This window comes from Dunckerocampus dactyliophorus, chromosome 2 (assembly GCF_027744805.1).
Source record: "Dunckerocampus dactyliophorus isolate RoL2022-P2 chromosome 2, RoL_Ddac_1.1, whole genome shotgun sequence".
NCBI lineage: Eukaryota > Metazoa > Chordata > Actinopteri > Syngnathiformes > Syngnathidae > Dunckerocampus > Dunckerocampus dactyliophorus.
This window is the reverse complement of record NC_072820.1, coordinates 29,315,694-29,334,162: the sequence shown is the minus strand read 5'-3', so window position 1 is coordinate 29,334,162 and position 18,469 is coordinate 29,315,694. Positions and strand designations below refer to the sequence as shown.

At 40.4% G+C, this 18,469-nt stretch overlaps 1 protein-coding gene across 1 annotated transcript in view; it reads left to right on the top strand.

Annotated features, from left to right (window-relative positions):
• The first annotated feature begins 447 nt into the window (after positions 1 to 447).
• The window catches only part of ptprea (protein tyrosine phosphatase receptor type Ea), a 63,255-nt gene continuing 45,233 nt past the window's right edge, over positions 448 to 18,469 (top strand). Inside the window, exon 1 of the mRNA XM_054764970.1 lies at positions 448 to 597. The gene's annotated coding sequence lies outside the window, so the exon portion shown is untranslated. The remainder of the gene's footprint in view (positions 598 to 18,469) is intronic.

Genomic DNA, 18,469 nt, shown 5'->3' with positions numbered 1-18,469 from the left:
AACTTATTTTTGTATGTCTTGTATGTTCTTTCTGCTTCTTTAGTTTGCTGAATGATACATTTCCTATATAATGTGTTTTTCTTCTTATAGACATTTTTTAGTCCTTTTGCCATCCATGGCTGATTATTGTACTTTTGCTAACTGGACACTTCTCTCAAGGGACAGCTCTTTAAATATGCTCCAAAAAATACATTTTGGGGGAGTAGGGGAGGCCTCAACTGTATTATATTCTCTGAAGGGAGGCGTTATGATAAGTATCTAATTAGCTACAATACAAAAACCGTGTCAAAATAAATATTGCTCACATTATGGACATAGGAATGCTAAATGCTTTTTTATTGACTCCCACGCCAAAACATAAGGAAGTTGCAGTACAGGCAGTGACCGCAGCGTGTCGCTATCTATCACACTATGAAATGCGGGTGATGGCTGCATGGCGGCGGCTTGTGTTCGCTGGAGTAAACACTGGCTCCTCCTTCACCGTGTGACAGGCGGACACGCCGAACGCTCGCCTCGCCTTTTTTTCCTCCCTTCTACTTCTTCGACTCCCAGGCATATTATCTCTGCTCTCCGCGTCCACATGTTGAAGCCTCACAGGTGAGTTGATGTGTTGATTTGTTGGTTTCCTCCCTGGTCTTGGAATGTTTGCTAACTGTATCGCTTGTGATTTCGTTTTTTCATGAATGTTTGATTTTTGGTTTCCTTTGTCAATAACACCTGTCCTTTACGCTCCCGAGGCGTCACTATAAAAGCCAAGAAAGGATACATCTTAAATAAACTCTTGGTTTATTCTTTCATTTAACGTGACTGAACCACCGACAACCGTACGTGTGTTAATCGAAAACCGCCATCGAACTTGCACTGACCCTGTCAGTGTCGGTCCAATGCAAACGCTCCATGGTGTTTGTTTTCCACCATTTAGTGTATTAGTAAAATACCATGTGGGTGTTTAAAGTTGTCACTAATGTTTGTGCTTGGATTTGATGGTTCAATGGTAGCTGTCAAGCTCACTCTTGAGAGGTCAGAGTTCAAACATCAGCATCCTTGGCAGTGTGCAGCAAGCTACTTAGCATTGAAGTCATTGAAAAGTTACACGACGCACATATTACTATATTGTATGCGAAAACGAAACTTTAATCAATTCCTCAAAGATTGTCTATGCAAAGAGGTGACGTACGTGAGCTGGTTGAGTTACTACGTCACAGCAGAGCAATCCCAGGACGCAATGCAAAGAGCCCCACTCATTCCAAATTGGAGGATATTTGGGCTTCAGAATTACAAAAATAAGTTATATTTTCACCAATAGTAGTTAATAAATATCAAAGAGGTATTCCATATTTATATGTTTATTTGCTCTATTTGGTGCAATCCTTTTACAAACATTCGGAACGGTAGAAGAAACAGGGTTGCAAATTTGCCCTAAAGTTAGCTTTTTCCCTGAAGTAGCATCTAGATATTTACATAGCTGTTACTACACTTACAGCAGATGAACTGACGAAAATTAGTAAAAGAATAAACAAATAATACATTTGTGTTTGCAGAACAGTGTTGCATGAGGTAGACTTTTAACAGGGCTGACAATGTTATAAATATGAAGTTCCCTTGTGTGTCTTGTGACTCACTGTTTTGTTCTTCTGTTTGCATTCAGCTTGTCAGACAAAGATTCCTTGCATAAAAAATCATATTTAAAATATCACGTTGATTAAAACAAATGTTTCCAGAATTACCTGAGACAGGTATGAACAAAATAATACAAAAGAAAATACATTAACAAAAAAAAAAACATATTCAGAGGCCGGATTTGGCTCACCGGCCATTAGTTGGCTAGCTGCGGCATAGAGTATGATGTCAGAGCAATCTGATTGGACACTTTGAGGCGACGCCTCAAAAAGCATCATTGCTTTTCTGTACACAATTTCACATTTTATGAATTGATAAGGGTTTGGATTTGAAAACAAGCCAAAGAACAATTAAAAAGTATGTACATTATCATGTAAAATTTCCATTAATTATACATTCACTCTGTATTTTGTTATATGTATTTGGCTGTGGTTCATTGTAGGGGTGTCATGAGACACCAAACTCACAAGATGAGATGATGCACGATATTGGGTCCACGAGAACTGAACATTAAACATTAATTTTAAGAAAAGTACAATGAAAAAATATGACTGGACAAACTTTTTTTTTTTTTTGACAAAACACAAAACAATGCAGGTGTGTTTGGCCCACAACATTTTTTGTCGCCAAATAAACCACTGTTATAATAATAATAATAATAATAATAATAATAATAATAACACAGCTCACTGTTTTTCTCTTGTGCATGTACGTCAAGGCTGTCCAGCTGTCCTTTTTGTTTCAGATCTGTACCTTTTTTTTCCACTGTAAATCTTATGTTTAAGCGGCCACAAGTACTCAATAGAGTTTAGGTCAGGTGAGCAAGGAGGTCATGTCATTGTTTTTTAAGACCTTTTTAAGACCTTTACTAGCTAGCCACGCAGTGGAGTACTTAGATACATGAGATTGAGCATTGTCCTGCATTAAAATCATGGTCTTCTTGAAAGGTGCACACTTTTTCCTGTACCACTGTGTGAAAAAAGTGGCAGAAGGTTTCGGAGTTGAGTTTGAGTCCATCTTCAACCTGAAAAGGCCCAAAAAGCTCATCTTTTAATAGTTCCAGCCCTGACCAATACCCCACCTCCACCTTGCTGGTGTCTTGAGTTGGATTGGATCTCTCTGCCCATTGCTGATGCAGCCACAGGCCCACCTCTCTGGTCCATCAAGAGTCACTCTCATCTCATCAGTCCAGAAAACCTTTGAAAAATCTGTCTTCAGATATTTCTTGGCCAAGTCGTAGACTTTCAACTTGTGTGTCTTGTTCAGTGGTGATCGTGTTTCAGCCTTTCTTACCTTGGCCATGTCTCTGCACTGAACACCATGAACCGTACTTCTGGACACTCCAGGTAGATTACAGTTCTGGATATGACGGCACTGGAAGATAATGGGTTCCTGGGAGCTTCACGTTTGATTTTTCTCAAATATTTGGCAGTTAATTTGCATGTTTTTCTCTCAACATGTTTCTTGGGGCCCTTTTGTGCACTTCCAACAAAACATTTAATGGTTCTGTGCTTGTGTCCTAATACCTTGGCAATTTCGGAAATGTGTTGCATCCCTATGTTTCACAGTTGTTGAATTTTCAGAGTCTGTTAAATCTCTTTTCTGAGGAAAAGAAGCTGCCTAATAATTGTGAACACCTAATAAAGGGTGTTGATCTCCTAAGGCCACTCCCCCACTCAGTACACACGTGCACATCACCTGGTATGCATAATACCAATAGGCATTCAAGTTTATTCAGCTTGGGGTTGGAAAATATGCATAAACATGAGAATATGGTCAAAATACTGACTTGCCTAATAATTGTGCACACAGTGTATTTAATTACTAAGAAATAACACCGTTTATTTCCTGGTGTGCACTGGTCAATACTGTAATGCCGCTTGTTGTGGGGAAGGAGAGACTCACGTCGCCGATGCACTTTAATGGCTTTATTAACAGCGGAGAACACTGCAGGACTTTACATCCACGCCAACATAAACACACTTCCCAACTCTCTCCAAACTCACAGCTAGCACTGAGCCTAGCTCTCCTGCTTGGGACGCCCACCGTCACTTCCTGATGAACTAAAGCTGTAATGACACTCTGCCGTATAAAAAGTAAAATATTAAAAACAAGCGTAAGACATTACTAGCACAGCTTTGTTCTGTGGGTCGTGGATAATAACAAGCCTAGTAGATTCAAGATTCAAGAGTTTTGTCATATGCATAGTAAAACAGGCAGTTATACTAAGCAATGAAATTCTTATTCTGTTCATTCTCCCAAGAAAAGAAAGAAAACACAAGAAAAAGAATAAGAACATCAGTAGTGCTGTACAACTTTTATCCGCAGTCCCACAGTGCCCTCTACCGGTCAACATTATTATTATTATTATTATTATTATTTTCCTTTTTTTTCTTTTTTTCCCTCTACTGGTCAACATTCAAACTGGACGCCAACCTGTCTATAGAGGCCACCTGTTTATAGCGGCCACGTTTGCAGACTCCCTCTAGTGGCCGCTATAGACAAGTTTGACTGTATTTATTTCACAGTCACACTGGTTGAATTTTTGTCTAAATTAGTGAATCGATTTAAAGTTACTGAATCGTTTCAGATCGTATCGTGTTTGCATGAACCTAAATTAGTTTAAATGAACCTAAATCGTTCTTGAATTGTATCGGCAACCATAAATCGTGATACAAATTGAATTGTTATTAAAACAAATCGTTACACTCCTAATTATCATTCATCGTAGCCATGCCATAGTGTTCAGTGTGATTGGCTTATGGTTGCCCTGTTTTCACGATATAGCTTTTCTCCAAACAAGAAATCTCGTGAGATCTAGTCAGGCGATCTAGTTTGTCTTTTTTTTTTTTAATAATTTTATATTTCAGGGTTCCTTTTTAGAATTCTACATTTTTACTCCTTTATCTTTGCACTGTTGAAATGTTGTTGTTTTTTAAAATAAATTAGAATTGGCTCTCTTTGTAGAATTAGTGAAAATGAATGTTTTTCTGTATGCACAAGACTAAAAGTATTAATAATATTTCTGTATTTTATTGATTTGTTAGAGGAAATCACTTATTTTTGCATATTTGCATGCATAAAAAGCACCTGCTAAATATTTTAGTTTGAGAGACTCGGCGTCAGCTGTAGCTGCTGTTTATGGTCTTGCTCCTGCAGCCTTCCAGTACTTAAATCCTGAGCCTACTGTCATCCTATTGTCATGTTTATTTTGTTATTTTAAAAAGAACTTTACCCTTGAGTCCCAATCGACTGTATCTGTATCTGTGATGCTTCTTGTTCTCCTTCTTCTTCCCCTGGGAATTGTACCCTAGCTGTCTGGGAAGAATGGCGGAAGATAATGAGGTGCCATGAACTAAACAAAGACTCACAGACAAGAGCAAGGATTTTTGTTTGCTCGGAGTTGAATATTTTGGTGTTTTTTTGTGTGTGTGTGTGTGTGTGTGTGTGTGTGTGTGTGTGTGTGTGTGTGTGTAACTGTGTACATCAATGTGTACATCAATACAACAGCAGAGGAGGTTGGTGGGATTATACGTGAAGTGATGCATCACAAATGCTCAGTTTGGATTGAACAGTGTGTGCATACGGTTTTCCGCTTGTGTGTCCTTTCTTCCTAGCTAATGTTGGACTTGTGCAAAGAGCAAATTGGCATGTGAGAGAGGTTGTGCGACAATTAATGAGATGTAAAAGTGTGGCCTTGAACCTCAAGTGGCCTTTGGTTTTTTTTTGCTGCATTTGCTGTCAAATTCAATTAAGGGTGACACTTTCTCAGATGGCAGCTGATGGAAATGGCTTGCTGCGGTAATCAAAAGCAAAAATCTAAACTGCATTCATCTCGGCGCATGCATGCTAAAGCACGTCGGGCTATGTGGTGTTGCAAGTTACCACAAGCTTGCGCGTGCTGCACTTGCATCTGATAAGCTGCAGAATGTAAAGCCTCCAATTTGCTTATTACATTAAAACATTAAACGTGTTCTAGCAGATGATTGAAATAATGAGTTTAATGATAGCAGTAGCATGAAGGTGTCAAACTATGAGCATGCAAACGCACGCAAGAGGTGTGTCACTTCCTGCCTGGGGGCCGTCTGTCAGATACTGAAAGTGAGGTGGGACCACGTTGGTACAGGGATTATGTAAAAGGATCCAGGTTGATTTTAGTAAATACCGTGGAACCTTTAACAATTTAACATGGTCATTTCAAAACAGGTGGTCCCGTAAAACAAAACAATGGAAATTGGAATAATCTGCTCCAGGCTCAAACCTTTATTAGCTGGGCAGACAATTATTTAAGCAACATTTTGACATTTTTAACAGTCAACAAGCACTACATAATAAGAACAAAATCCAGCGGAAACCTCAAGAATGTCTTGTTTAGTGATGCCTTCTAAAACACTTTTAACTTTGTGCGTAGCGTGATTAAATGGAAATTAGGGATGGGGCCAATTACATCCAGTGTCTGCATCGGGTTCTGATAGAGGTTAATTCACATATTAGACATATCCGATACCACCTGCAGCGGTTTACATGAGCCACATCTGTGTTGTAATGTTGTCGGCAAACGTAGATAGAAGAATATCAGTAAACGTAGCCAAAAGACTGTCAGCAAATGCTGCTGTCTCCACAGGAACTGCAGCCTCATATCAAATCAATAATAATGATAATGTAGCGACCTGGAAGTTATGTGAGATGTTAAGAGTTCCGACTGTCGGTGAAGCCGTGAACGCATCTGGGTGTGTGTGTGTGCGTGTGCGTGTGTGTGTGTGTGTGTGTCGCTGCATGTGTGGAGACAGTTCCAATTGCTGATATTATTTTTGGTTGCATATTAATGCAAACAGAGCTCTGGCATCGGAAATTGTATCTGTATCGGCATTGGCAGCTTTCCAAACTCAGGTTTTGCGATCGGATCGGAAGTGATAAGATGTGGATCGACGCATCTCTAATGGAAATGCTAACAGCGAGCATGCCAGTGGCAACCGGCGTCGAAGGTGGCTTGTGTTAATATGGGAACATCTGAATACTGAATGATTGGACAGTTGCTGAAGTGCTGAATCCCAATGTGATGATATGTACAATGCTAACATGCTAATAGTTGATATGCTAAAAGCTCCTAAAGCCCTGAAATGTTCCTGGGATTTTTTTTTGTCAGGTTGAAAAAATTTGCGCCCACACTGTGCCGGATTAGTAAATAGTTGCATCCTGATGGGAAGGGATCACTGGGTGAAAAGGATGTAATACACAAGGCACACCTACATGTAGCGCCGTGAACAGACATGCAGATGGAACCACGTGACACACCAAACTATAGAAGAAGAAAGAATGCATACGCATAAGTCATCTTCTGCTTTGCAAGGCTCGTCTAGACTTACAACAAAGTGGAATTACTTCTGTGAGTCATTTTGGAGTTTGACACAACGAAATATCAGGACAACGTCAACCGGGGTGAGTCATGCCTGTCAATATATTCAGATATTATGTTGGCTTGTTGTCAAAGCTCTCTTCTGGTCATGTGACGACGACGGGTCAGTGGTGTCATCGTTTTCAGAAAGAAGCGGGTTGATTGTCTACACGGAAACGACAAGCTGACATTTTCAGATTTTCCCACCCTGGAAGCCGTTTTCAAAAAATACCATTTCCCAGAATACCCAGAATGCCGTTTACGTGTGGATGAAAGGCAGAAACAATAAAATATTTTTCCGTTTTAACATTTCCGTGTGGATAGCCCTTAAGCCACTTGAGTACAGAAGGCATGAAGGCAAACCCCTTTGATTATTCGTAACTGTCGTACGAGTATAGAAAAGAGAAGTTAACCAAATATAATAAACCTAAAATCAAATAAAACTACTCACCCTTTGATGTGACACATACTTGTATGTTTGTATAAAAAAAACAAAAAACATTGACTAGACGTTGGTGAAGTAAGAGTTTTGAGGTGTGTGGCCTCCAGAACAATTTAAGTATGATAGACATTGTCGCATTCGCCACTAAAAAGTCTATTTATAGTGCCTATATTGAGGGAGAGAAATCATCAACAATCCTTGCAGCTATGGCATATGATGGGGTTGGGTTTTCTCTTGGGATGGAAGGGAATTGATTTATCCCTGTAAGAAAATCCAGTCTCTGCTATCTGTGACTTTTACCCAGTGACCTTGTGCTCGTGAGATTTTAATCGTCGAGTAAACACTTTGACTTTGCGAGTGTCTGTGGTAAACCCTCTGGACGCAACTCTAAATCCACACTTGAGTCCATATGGTTAATTAAGGAAATACCACGTGTGCATGCGTGTCTGTGTGTGTGTGTTGCTAATTTCGGCGCCATTTGCTCAAGCAACGTGTTTTCTCACCGGGAACGAAGGCCCTTATGAATGGTGTCAAAGCCTTCTATGTGTCTAGCCGCAGACACCAGATCAGTTTCCATGATGGGACATAATGATACTCTCACAGGACACTTCATTTGGTAAACCTAATGAGGTCCAATACAAGAGCTGTGCAAAGATAACAGCTGGCTGTTTGGTTGTTCAGATGGCTGGAATGATGTTTGTTTGTTTACTTTTTTTTTTTTTTTGCACACTTTTACCTTCCCATTAAAACATTCAAATGTACACGCAGCCGACACAAAAGCACAGAGGGAAGAGACTCAATGCATAGACAGGAAGTGGACTGTAGTAGAAAGGAAACACCTCACCCCTAATCACTAGGGGCGTAATGGTACACGAAAATGGAATTTCGGTTTGGTTCAGTTTCTTGAAGTGCTCGGTTCAGTTAATTTTCGGTACAAAAAAGGAAGAAAAAAATGACTTGAAATGCTTTTATTTTTTTTTTAAAATGCAAAGATTTTTTTAAAATAAATAAAAGTGACCCATTTGGGTGATATTTCAAATAAATTAGTTAGGTTTTTTTTTTTAGAGAAAAATAATAATAATAAAATAAACTGTTGTAATTAAACAATTGTTTAATCATTGTGGCGAAATGTAATGGACAGTTACTGTTAAATAGCTCTCTGTTGCGTGTGAAGTTCAACCATCTGTCGGAAGTGAAATAGCGGACACATGGTGACTACATCACTTTTAGCGTTTCCATAAAGTGCTGGTATAACTTTCTAGCTAAAGTGAGGACGTGATGGTATTTCATAGCGAGGTTCAAGAACTTTAATCACATGCAGTCATGGAAAAAATGATTAGACGACCCTTGTTTCTTCAGTTTATTGTTCCATTGTAATGCCTGGTACATCTAAAGGTACATTTGTTTGGACAAGTGAAAGAAATGATAACAAATATAGCTCATAAGAGTTGAATTTAAGAGCTGATATCTAGCAACTTCCATGGCTTTCTTGATAATAACCAAAATCACTTAAGTTCTTACATGAATAGCTATAGCATTGTACTGCTAAAAAAATTGTAAGTCTTTTGAGCTATTTTTGTTGTCATTGTTATATTTGTCTAAACAAAGGTACCTTTAGTTGTATCAGGCATTAAACTGAACATGATCTAATAATTTTTTCCATGACTGTGGTAAGTGTTCCATGGCATGTGGTAAGTGTTCCCAAACAGGAGACCGTAGTGAGATGGGAGGGTCTTCCAGCTCAGGCTTCACGCTTGCATTTGCCATGATGCTATTTGTCACGGCTGCGAGCTACTAGCGTTCTTCCCCCTCAGTCGGTAATGTCCGACACTCAGAGGCGTCCATGCGGAAACTCGCCCAGGACTTTAGTTCCGCATCAAGTGCTTAGATCACTCCAGTAATAAATTTAATAAGAAAATTAGCATAAAATATAACCAAAATGGTACGCAAGTGGACTGAACTGAACATGTAGAACCGAAACGTTTCAGTACATCCATGTGAACTGTTACACTCCTAGTAATCATGCCCTCCTTTTAACAGCTTTTTTCATGTTTGCATGTGATGAGTGTGAGATGAGGAGACTGCATGGCTTTGTTGGAGGCAAAGCATGCTGGGAGCTTGTGTGTGCATACAAGCCTTCGTTTCCACACTAAGCACCCGTGTTTTGGTTGTCTGCTACGCTATGATTTCATTTCAGTTGTTAAAAAGGTACCAAAATAACTGAAATTTTGGTACCCAATTGTAGTGTTAGGGTACCTAAAGGATGGCGCTAGACCCTGCAATTTTGGTGAATTCTTTCAGAATGGGAAGAAGACAAAAATGGCGTGAGATGTGAGTGTCCACTTTCCCACTTTTCCTTTATTCCATTTTACACAGACCCCATCCTGCCTCTGTTACGGATATTGATATTACCTCCAATTTTCAGGAATATTGCCGGGACCATTCTGCATCAGTGTCATTCATACAGAACACTGGAAAAATCCGGACAAACGAAGGGAAGGGAAGGTAGAATCAAAACCATGACAGTCAGGCCTGTGCAAAAGGGAATTTGGTGACGCCAGGCTATGTTCTGTTGAAAGCAATGGTCGATGTTCAAGACGTACAGTATATAAGGCATTTTCGCTTCCCTGTGTAAAAACGACCACCATTGAGGCAATAGCTTTCTCTCAGTCTACTTTTACAACTGTAGTTGAGATCTTTTGTAGGGTGTCTATGTTAATGACTAGCAACACCCTTCAAAAAATGCTGTGTTCAGGCACTGTCCCACCTCTATTGCTGCTCTGATATTACCTCCTGTCTGGCCCCCCAGACATTCAGTGTCAGTGCCATTCCTACAGAATAGCGGAAAAAGGCAGACAAATGAAGGGAAGACCCCCCTGGCCTTTTGGAGGTAGAATCAAAGTCGTAGCACTCCGGCCTGTGTGAACGTGAATTGACACTTCCTTTTGTGTTGAAAACAATGGGTGCTGTTCATAAGTACCGTAATTTCTGGACTATAGAGCGCACCTGAATAAAAGCCGCACCCAGTAATTTTAACGAGAAAAAAACATCTGTACACCTGTCTATACCTGTCTATAAGCCGCAGGTGTCCATGTGGTAACATGGGATATTTAATACACAGAAAGATGCTGCACAGAAAGTTTTTTTTAAAAACTTTTGATTAAATAAACTGCGCTGAACAGTGCATGTAATACAGCTAGTTAAACAGTGCTGAACAGTGCATGTAATATGACTAGTTAAACAGTAGCCTACCAGAAAAGTCATTCATTGCCGTCCTCTTCCTCCTGGGAACTAAAACCACTAAAGTCCCCCTCTTCTTCACAATTGAACAGCCTCATAATTCCTTCGTCACAGACTTTGTCAGTCTCTCTCTTTTGTTGCCGCTCTCGGCGTTGATCATCTTGAAGCAAATTAGCCCTTTAGCTTGAGTTGTCCTCTTCATCACGCAGAAGTCCAGCCTTTTGAAACTTATTGGTGTAGCGTCCGAGGTGTAGGGCATCTAAAGTCACACTTTGACAAGACAAAAACCGACAAAGTTGGACTCTTTTGAATCGGAGGGGCCTACTCCGTTTATTCAACACGTGATCACAGCGTATCACAGTCGCTTTTTATATGACATACGGGTGTAACGATTCATCTACTACATCGATACGTCGATTTATATCACCATGATCCAACTACATTGATCTGTGTTCAGCAAGTTTCCATTCCGGATGACGTATATCAATCTAACATTGTTTAAAAGGTATTCAATAAATTTAAGTTTGATTTGGCGTAAGTTGATTAGTCATGCCTGTTGAGTGGGTTGCATGGATGACATCATGTAAAGGCGACTGTTGTGGTTACCAAGGATTACAGTGTGGTTGGCACATGTGCAGTGGAATAAATGGAGCCGACACATCCTCTCCAAAGAGAGTCCAAAGTCTTGGGTTTTTGTCCCGTAAAGAGTGACTCTAAACACCCTACACCTTGGATGCTACACTCGATTCAGTCTGCTTGTGATGTAATCGCCATGCTTTATACTGGATTTGTACTTATGTACCTAATATTTACGTATGTAGCGTTGGACCACATCGAGTCACATCGAAAGTTAAGTCCAACTTTAAGCCTTTCAAACTCATGGATCGGCGCTTCAGGACAAGATAAAAAGTATGTAGGGTATAAATTCACTTAATTTCTATCTGCAGATGAAATTTTGTTAAAATCTTAATTAAATTAACACAAAATCTGCGAAATATGTTAATTTTGCCCTGGAATTACTGTTTATATGCAATTTGTAGTGTGGCGTGTGTAGTGAGGCCTACATAAAATTACACTTGATTTTCTTCCCTGGACTTTTTGATTATCAAAAAAATGTAAATGGCTACTCTGTTGACTTTTAAAACAAATGTCACAGCTTAAGTTATTATATATTTTGTAGTATGGTTGTACTTGGTCCGTGGGTCGATCATAGCTTTTAGCAGTGGGAACCAAAGGCGCTATTTCCCGGTATGAAATTTGCTCTAACTTCTTTAATACTTGGGGTAGAGAAGTGAATGAGGTATCAAATTAAAGTTCAAGTCATGTTCTATCAGATAGAATCAATCACAGACCTGATTTAATTCAACCTCTTAATTCATTCATTGTTAATTCAACCTGAAGTGTTGGTTGCACTTTATTCAAATAAAATGTGAATGCGTTTGTCATTAATTGTTGTTTACTTGTTTATCTCCAAAATTAATTTAATTTACACCTGATTCCCTTACAAAAAAACAACGGGAATCTAGGAAACGTCACCTGGACTGTCCAGTATCCAGATATTTATTTCACTGTCACACTGGTTGAATGTTTGGCTAAAAAGTTACTGAATCGATTTAGTTACTGAATTGTTTTGGATCGTATAGTTCTTAATGAACCAATATCGTCCTTGAATCGTATCGTCAACCACGAATCGTGATACGAATTGAATCGTTATTAAAACTAATCGTTATACCCCTAATGAGACGTCATTCATGTGCCCCACTTTCCAGGCATGACCAATCAACCTACACTAAATCAAACTGTTACAATAGTGACGGTTGGTGGTCCGAGCAGTCCAAACAGAAGCTGTCGGAATTCTACACTTGATCCAACTTTCTTAACATTTGTCAGGACAAAACATGATTGCTGCTTAAGACTTCAAAACGTGATATTAGCGGCCACTTAAGTACTTCCTGAAGCTGCACTCTGAGCATCGTGGGAACTGCAGTTTTACTCATAAATTAGCCGCATCACTGTACAAGCCGAAGGGTTCAACGCATGAGAAGAAAGTAGCGGCATATACACCGAAAATTACAGTATTTTACACATCCTGTGGGAAAGTAAGTACAGTTGCGGTAAGATCACACTTTGCTGGGTTCTGTATATAAACACCAACTCTTCTGCTATTATGTACCAATTTTGCAGGATCAAGGGGGTAGTGAAAAAAGTTTTCTGTTGTACAAACAGCTGGCCCCCCTGCAGGAATCAAGCTACTGAAATGCCTTCAGTCTCTTAGCAGGGACTCATTAGCACAGAATAGTCGGGGTTCGCTTCCTGTTTGGTGGCTCTGTCTTGTTTCGGTCCTTCACTTCAGTGCACTTTTAGTCCCACAAACAGGCTGAACTCCCACAGAGCTGCTTGATTGTTTTCAACAGCCCGAGGGTCGGTAGCTTGATACCACCGCTCGCCATCATGGTGGAGGTGTTTTTGTTTTGAAAAGCTTTGCTGCAGCCAACCTGTATGTGCCAAACGACACAGCTTTCCTGCTTTGTGACCCAGTGCATGCTGCCTAATGGTACAGCCCTCCCGCTGATGTGACACATCTTGTAATGTAGTAATATAATGCGCATGGAGTGTCATTGTGTGTCACCTTTGGTGTCAGCGCATGAGGTCTGGCCTTGTCCCTGTCCACTTGGATCAGCTTCAGAACCTGCTGACTTTAATGTTCTGCAGCAAAGGCGTGCGTTGCTTAGAAGCAGCTGCAGCCGCAGCAGCAGCAGCAGCAGCTGTCCACTGCGGTGGATCAGACAATTACTTGTTTAAAAAAAGAAGACTCCTTTCACGGCCTTAATTAGTTGGATTGTATCGCTTCATGTGTCTTTTGTCATCAAAGTGACTGTCTTTTTCTACTTTGTCACGTAAAACTCAACACTTGGGTCAATAAGTGGCTTGATGCTTAGATTTTCATCAGATTTCTCAGCCTGTTAACTTTAGACCTGAACGCTGCAATGTCACACCTCACAGTCTCCACTTTGCTTCTGTGGGCCACATTTTCTTGCTGCCCTCAGTCTCCTGTCTCCTAATAAAATGTGTGTCTTGTTCTGACTGAAGCATTCTGTGAGTCATTATTTTTTCCTTTTTTGCCACTGTGTTGTTTTGCGTAAGAGACCTCCTGTGACAGCCATGTGTTTTTTTCAACACAACATTGCTTTTCGGCGTGTTGTGCCAAAAACTATAACTTGTCACTAGTTGAATAATTGACTGAATTGATGTTGTTCATGAATGAGGTCTATTGAGGTGTGTGCAACCCAGAAAGTTTATTTGATCAGTCTCAGGACGCTGTAGTGTTTCACTCCACAATCTCCACTTTTGCTTCCCTCAGTCTCCTCTTGGATAAAACTAAAGTAAGCACTGGAGTTTGTTAGTGTGTCTTGTTCTGACTGAAGCATTCAATGAGATATTTGTTTGCAGTTTTGAAGTGGAATAACGACCTCCGCAACAGTCTAGTTATTGCCATAACCATGACATAGAGGTTTTGCCTTTGAAACTGATACTTTTTGGCATGATGCCAGAAACTATAACTTGAATAATTGATGCTCCGCCTATGTTGTCTTTCATGCCTGAGATTTACTGAGGTGTGTGCAACTCAAAACATGCAGGCAGCCTCTTTCACTGCTCTTCTTCTATAACGACTAACACCTTTTTCAGGAGAGATGCAACCTATTAAACGCTGGTGTAAACCGATGCAGATGTGGTGTCTGCGGAGACGTGATCGGCCGCCGCTGACGTTGACAGCAGTCAATGAAAGTTTAATTAAAGCAAATTAAACTGGCGGTGGTTTAACCGGTGCTGTGGGCGAGCTCGGTCGGCTTGGCTCTACTTGGCTCGGCTCGTCATCTCGTCAGCTGATTGGTAGGCTGTCTGATGTAACTGGTGTTTGTAGGGTAAGGGAGCCCCCCCAGACCCCGACCCCCTTCCTCCATCTCTCTCAATCACAGACAACTCAGCAGTTTAACCACAACGGCAGCGTTAACTCAACAGTGTCCTGCTTGGTCCATTGATTCACACAGACTGATAAAGCAGGTGATGCGGGGTCACCATGGCAATGGCATAGATGCTCTTCTTATTACAAAACGTACCATCATAATGATTTTTGGAGTTTCTTCTTCTTTTTTTTTTTTTTTAAAGGAATAGTTTGGCTTTTTTGACATGAGGTTGTATGACATCCCCATCAGCAGTGTACACCATCAACAGTGACTTACCCCCCCAATTGGTCCCGTGAGTCTAGTTCTGGAGATCCGGAGATCCGTGATGAGAAGCGTAGTCCCGCTTAGTTCCTGGCGACGGAGCGCCGTGGCCATCTTGTTTACATGGGTGTTCCACAGTGGCAGAAGATGCGAGAGTCTTTGTCACATACACGAGAATGGGCAGGCGACAGTGCACAGGGATACTGCAGAAGACTAATATTATGGTGAGCAATTTTTGAGGTCTGATTTTTTTGAGGAGGCATTTTTGTGATTCAAATGTATTATTACTTCTTTGAAAGCCTATTGTTTTGAGAAGCCAAACTCTTTACTTTAATGGGCCCAGCAAGTAAGCTGAAGTACGTTCCTCCTCAGGGATCTCCGACCAGAACTGTGCTGTTGATGAACTAGACTGCTGATGGAGATGTCATACAACTTCATGCCAAAAAATCCAAACTATCCCTTTAAGGTGAAATAACCACTTATTGTCACTTTAAGGCAGTCAAATACATTTGCGACTATTCTTATTTGGAGTATGTATATAGATATAACTTCTCAAATCCAGTCTAATTTTGGGGGGTTGGTGGGATTCTGGTGGGCTTCCTCCCCCGTCCCCCCACTGTGCTGCCGCTTAAACAATCTCAGCTGACCTTGTTAGAAATGAGTCCTACTTTTGTTGTCAGTTGCGAGGGAACAAAATGCACCATTGTCTCCAACTGTGACAGCGGCTGCTGTACAAACTAATCTGCATCTGTGTGGCGCTGACTGGCTGCCTCAGGATTGGTTTCATCCAGACTGGGTATTAATGACAGTCTAATCCGTGTACCCCTCGCATCCCCTCCCTCCCCTGACATGGTGTCGCTGTTGTTCCTTGCTTGTCGTTGATTGTGAAAGTGAACAGAGTTTGCATAATGCTTATATGCCAAGAGGGATGTCATCTCCCGCTCAGATTGAGGCCCTCGCACAGGCAAGACGACGCAACCAGCCTGCCATGTCTGCATTCACTTTGGATCCAGCCGGCTTCCACCTGAGGGAGAACTACTTTTGGGTCCCGTTTGCTTGGCAAAGTGGGGACAATGCATCTGATCTTATGCTCGTTGCTCCTCTTGGAGTAGATTTGTGTGAAAATTGGCACAATATTCATTAACGCCCACCAAATTGAAGCCCCTTCCTGCAGCTGCTTATCTCCTCTGAGCTTTGCACATTTTGTTTACGATGATGCATGACACTAATCATCATGACAGGTTGCACCAATGTGTCTTACAGCCTTGTTTGTAGCCTGCACTGATAACGGCTAGGCTAATGCTAGGACTTTCATATCAGTTGGTTGGTTTGATTACACAGTCTACAGAGCTTCTTGAAAAAGATGCCCGTTCACACAAAGCTGCAAAAATGACTGAGACTGCTGTAAAATGCAAGACTTTCAACAAAGGATGTTACTTTTTTAAAAAAACATACATTTCCCCCCCCAATTGTTTGCACTTTGAGGCCACCAAAACGCAGCTGTCATGTAAGCAAAGGGCTTAAAATGACAGATTTTATACATTTTCAGTTGAACAGCCTCAAAGTTACAGTAGCCCAGGGGTCTCCAATTAAAATTGAGTAAGGTCCGTTTACGCAATTCTCGTCACAGCAAATGTCCGAACCTCATTTTGCCTTAAATTGCATCAAACAGACTAGCCCATAAGAATATCAAATGTAATAAAACCCAACACCCGACTGTTTCAATACAACATAATTATCTGGGCATATAACCAAATTTCACATAAATAAAAGGTTTTACTCTACAACAATGAAATGAACACAAAAGGCTTATTTTTAAGTTAAATAAAAAAATGCTCTAGCTTTGCTGAAAAATAATATGAATTAATAACTTAATAATTTAAGTTTCTCCTTTTGAAAGAAAAGATGCAACAGTACATTCTCTTCTAGTTTCAGATCATCTTGTTATTGTATGCATCTAGCAGACATTGGCAGTTGCCTGAATTTGTCATGCAATTCCTCTTTTTATTTACCTATGGGTAAGGTCTCTGCAGCAGAAGCCCTCCTTCACAACTCTCCCATCAGTGAAGGATTTTTTGTTTTTCTTAGTGAACACTCAGTTGCACGTTGCTGTGCTGTAAATCAATGTGTTATGGCTCTCGTAGATTTGTCATACTGGGCTACTACTACTACTACTACTACTACACATACTGGTGACGTTATTTTCTGCGCTCTCACATCAGATGTCACATCATATATAAACAAACAACCATCCACACTCACATTCATACCTATGGACAATTTAGAGTCTCCAATTAACGTAACATGCATGTTTTTGGAATGTGGTTGGAAACCGGAGTACCCGGAGAAAACCCCCCGCACGGACAGGGAGAACATACAAACTCCACACAGAGATGCCCAAGCAGAGATACGAACCCAAGTCTTCCCGATCTCCTGACTGTGTGGCCAACATGCTAACCACTAGACCACCATGCGGCCCATTAATATTTTCAACCATAAAAATGTCAAAATAATCTTTTAAATATAATTAGATGCCTAAGGCCGGGGCGTATAAGCCATTTCGACCACCATTCAACTTTTGAATGTAGTATTCCACATTGGTCACTAGGTGTCACTAAGTGTTCGGTGAGAAAGCAGCAGACTTGATCACCAGAAAGGCTTTTATTGCAGGATAAATTTTTATCTTACAACAGGCACAATAATAACATACTAGTACTACTACTAGCTACTGTTGTGGCCGTAGCCCACAACAAGCTAAAACTCTACACTTGGTGTACGCCACCACTCCCCTACAAAGTAAACTGTCTTTAATGGCTTATTTTGTCTGACTATTTATACATTAATCCCTCGTTTATCACTGTTAATTGGTTCCAGAGCCGACTGCTAATAAGTGAATTTCCGCAAAGTAGTATTCTATATTAAAAAAACAAAATATTTTTGTAGTTGACTTTCTAAATGCGGGTTGTAACATTATTAGAGCCCTCTTCTTTGTTTACATCACATTGCACTGGCATGGAATGTCCGTCTCAGCTATGTCAGTAGCGAGTCTCTATGCAGTGTGAAAGGTAATGTACAGTAATCTAATGTCATGTCTCATAACATTACTGATGCCTAGTGATCAGAATACTACATATAACTTGTCTTTCAATATTTTTTTTACTAATAATAGGCCATAGTCAACCACACAATAGCGATCATTTATCAATTAATTGTTTTTTGAAAAACCATGATATAGTGAGGGAGCGATATTCAAACCGAGATATAGAGAGGGAAGACTGTATACAGTATACTGTAGTTTGATATATAAGTCGCACCTGACTATAAGTCGCAAGACTAGCCAAACTGTGGACAAAAAATGCGACTTGTTGTCTGTCTATGTCTATGCCCCCTTTTTAGCAACTTAGTAATGGGCTTTGACTTTGTAAAATGTGTAAAGAAAACTAACTAGCGTAAATTAACCGTTTACACGTTGTAATTCAAGATGATGGTGTGTATAGGTATCCTAAAAGTCTTTCCATTTAATGCTCTCTAACGCCATGTCTAACG